We start from the raw sequence: 3,913 nt of genomic DNA, 5'->3' as shown, positions 1-3,913 counted from the left end.
GGGGGGGTTCACTGTCTTAACAGTGACTTGCAGGTGTGCAGTGGGTGGTCCCTGTCTTAGCAGTGACTTGTGAGTGTGCGTGGGGGGAGTCCCTGTCTTAACAGTGACTTTGGGTGTGTGGGGGTGTTCACTGTCTTAGCAGTGACTTGCAGGTACATGGATAGTTACTGTATTCTTTACTCCTCTTGATATATTTCAAATATTGCAAAATACCCTTAGATTACATATCCCCAAGACCATCTAAAAGCATTCCCAGTAACACTTGCTTAGTCCATTTACTTTCACAGACACACCTGCCTTCCTGCCTGGAAACTTCTGTTGAGGGACCTGATGAAGGGGAGTGAGGCGTTGCAGTGCTGCCTCAGCCCAGTCCCGATTCTCTGTGTGGCAGCGCCTTCTCGTGTTCTAGGCCGCCTCACAGAACCAGTTATGCGCTTGTGTCTGTGTCTGTGTCTGCTGTTCCCTTCCTGGGCCAGCACCGGGCTGCTGGGCAGCGCCCTGGTTTTCAGCGTGGAAACACCCACTCCGGGGCTGGCACTGTCTGTGAAGAATTGAAAAGGGATCATAAATCTGTATAAAAGCTGATCTGCTTTTCATTCTTACCATGCACCAGCAATTCCAGTGTCGGCCGTACATCTTTTGTCATCTGTGTTCTGAATAATGGTTGCTGTTGAGTTTTAATAACATAAACGTAAGCTTCAGATTCACACATTCTTATACTCACCCTTTCGTAAACATTGTGTTCTATGTGGAAACTAATTTCGGGAACTCCCAGTCGATGGCCCTCACGTGCCAACTTGGCTGCACACCCCCGTTCCAAGACCACGTGCACAACTTGGCATTGCTGGAGGGTGCTGGGCACATCTTGTGTCTCCTGCCCCTGTGGTGCTGTGGACTCCTGGATGGAAGCAGGAGATGTGAAATAAACATGGATAGCTGAGTGCAATTTCTCTTTTCTGAGTTTGTCTTTTTTTTTTTTTTTTCGTGCTTTGAAGTTTTAGACAAGGTCAGCCAGACACTAGGTATTTGCCAGCAGCTGGGGTCAGTGCTGGGCCATGGAAGGGAAACAGCCCGCTGCTTTCTCATGGCATCTTGAAGACATGCCGGCATGAAGGTCTCTCGCCGTGCATGACCACGGGGGCAGGACGTGAGGGTGCAGGTCAGTGTCAGAATACGAAGAGCAGGCGAGCTTCGAGGACTGCTGGAGAAATCAGAAGGGCATTGTTAGAACACATCTTTCATCAGAAACTGGACTCACAAAGCCACGGGTCAAATCATGGCGGTGTTTGCTATCATTCAGCCATTTTTCTGTCATTTTTGTAGAAAAAGGAAGATTGCAGAGGTTTTTGCCAATATGAAGTTATGAGGATGTGTGCGTTCGTGGGATTTTTCGACAGCAGAGACATTTGAAAGCCGTTACAATTGATCTTGAAGAAAAAAGCGTGGACAGTATTGTATTGTCTGGAATGTGTTGTGAAATGCAGTTGTTCTAAAATTCTGCCACACTTCGCCCAGTGTTTAAGATTTTTACTATTTCTATCCGTTGCTTCATTTGAAGGAAACTTTTTGAAATTAATAGAAAAGCAGTTTAACTCTGAAGAAACATTGACAGATATGACTAGTAACTGTTGAACATGATAAGGATTATGTTCAGGTCATTATGAATTATTGACAAACTGCAGAATTTAAGGCTTAAACCGTACTGTTATTCATGAGTGAGATAAATGGTGGGATTGTTTCAGAAAACACACTAATGTCATTAAAAGTGTGACTCCATTGTCTTGTTTCTCCTGTGACTTCTTACTGACATGATTATATATAAAGTTCAGTAAGAATCTTCACAGCGTTTCTCTTCGGACTGGTGTTGTGATTGTTCATTCCTGATTTCTGAAAGTAACCGGGTTGTGGGGGAGGGTGCTATGCACTGTGCACCCCAGGGGTGGGGTCTGAGTCCTCGTTGCTCCCCCCACTTAGGAGTGCTGCTCTCTGCTCTTGTTTTGCACAGCGCCATCATGACCGGGTCCTACAACAACTTCTTCAGAATGTTTGACAGAGACACGCGGAGGGATGTGACCCTGGAGGCCTCGAGAGAGAGCAGCAAACCACGCGCCAGCCTCAAACCCAGGAAGGTGTGTACAGGGGGTAAGCGGAAGAAAGACGAAATCAGTGTGGACAGTCTGGACTTCAACAAGAAGATCCTGCACACTGCCTGGCACCCCGCGGACAATGTCATTGCCGTGGCCGCCACCAATAACTTGTACATATTCCAGGACAAAATCAACTAGGGACGCGAACGTGAGGACCAAGTCTTGTCTTGCATAGTTAAGCCGATCATTTTTCTGTCAGAGAAAGGCATCATTGTCCGCTCCATTAAGAACAGTGACGCACCTGCTGCTTCCCTTCACAGACACAGGAGAAAGCTGCCGCCGCTGGAGGCCCGGTGTGTTTCCGCCTTTGGCGAGGCGCGAGGCAGGCGCTACTGCTCACATGGAGACGCTCTCGAAGCAGAGTTGACGGACACTGCTCCCAAAAGGCCATTACTCAGAATAAATGTATTTATTTCAGTCCAAGCCTTCCTTTCCAATTTATAGACCAAAAAATTAACATCCAAGAGAAAAGTTACTGTTGTCAGTTACCGCTCTTCCTTCGACTTTCCCTCTTTCTCTGCCATCGCACTTGGGCCTTCACTGCAGCGTGGCGTGGCCACCGTCCGTGTCCTCTCAGCCTTCCTCTGAGTCCGGGTGGGCTCCGTGGATGTGTGGATGTGGCCCGAGCAGGCTCAGGCGGCCCCACTCACCCACAGCATCCACCGCCACCCCTTCGGGTGTGAGCACTCAATAAAAACAACACGCTATAAAAAGTGTTTTTAAATCCAAACCTAAGCATTGCCTTTTCATTTGCTTTCATTGCATAGAATGAAGTTATGCAGGGTTCTTCTTTGGAACTAGCTGTTTGAGAAATGTGTCCCCTTCTTTGGCGGCGTGGGGGGATGTGTGCAGCATTTCTGTCCCCAAGCTGCCACCCGCTGTGTTTCTATAGGAGCCCATCAGATACACCAGGTAAGGTCTGGGAAAAACCAGAACCGAGGCCACCTCTGAGAAAGAAAATTGCAAGGAAGAACCGAAAGTGCTGCCGTCCAGTTAGCCTGGTTTAAAGTAGCCTCAAGTTCACTATAGATGAAGAAACATGTGCTTTCTTTCTAAGGCTTTTGAGAAAGTACTTTGGGGGAAGTATACTTTTTAAATATTGCTAACATTATATGCATGCTAAATTTCATCCTGCATTTCAAACCAGGAAAATTAAGTAATTTTAATTACATGATGCCACCAGCACGTTTGTTTATTTTCAAGTAGGATCTTTGATACCAGAAATCAGGATTTTCCAAGACATATAATACAGAGCTGTAACAATGCTGGGTGACCAGAGCTTGCTTCTGTGGGATTTAACACACACCCACTACGTGTCCCCGAGGGGAGTGGGGAGTCAGGCTCCCGTGCCCCTGTGGGGATGGAGGTGTGTGCTGATCCCCCATCCCCCTATGGAGATGAAGGTGTGTGCTGATCCCCCATCCTCCTGTGGGGATGGAGGTGTGTGCTGATTCCTCATACCCCTGTGGAGATGGAGGTGTGTGCTGATTCCTCATGCCCCTGTGGGGATGAAGGTGTGTGCTGATCCCCCATTCCCCTGTCTAGATGAAGGTATGTGCTGATCCCTTGTGCCCCTGTCTAGATGAAGGTATATGCTGATCCTGATTCCTCATGCCCCTGTGGAGATGGTGTGTGCTGATCCTGATTCCTTGTGCCCCAGTGGAGATGGAGGTGTGTGCAGATCCCCCGTTCCCCTGTCTGGATGGTGTGTGCTGATCCTGATTCCTCATGCCCCTATGGAGATGAAGGTGTGTGCTGATCCTGAT

General features: G+C 48.0%; 1 pseudogene across 1 annotated transcript; it reads left to right on the top strand.

Moving 5' to 3' along the window:
• Window positions 1-998: 998 nt before the first annotated feature.
• Window positions 999-2,568, top strand: LOC113223594 (annotated as a pseudogene). The gene has a single exon (XR_003308794.1). The product of XR_003308794.1 is annotated as a serine/threonine-protein phosphatase 2A 55 kDa regulatory subunit B delta isoform pseudogene (transcript).
• The last annotated feature ends 1,345 nt before the right edge of the window (window positions 2,569-3,913 follow it).

This window comes from Piliocolobus tephrosceles, unplaced genomic scaffold (genome assembly GCF_002776525.5).
Source record: "Piliocolobus tephrosceles isolate RC106 unplaced genomic scaffold, ASM277652v3 unscaffolded_41881, whole genome shotgun sequence".
Classification (NCBI taxonomy): Eukaryota; Metazoa; Chordata; class Mammalia; order Primates; family Cercopithecidae; genus Piliocolobus; species Piliocolobus tephrosceles.
The sequence above is the reverse complement of the archived record's forward strand: the minus strand, read 5'-3'. Positions and strand labels throughout refer to the sequence as shown.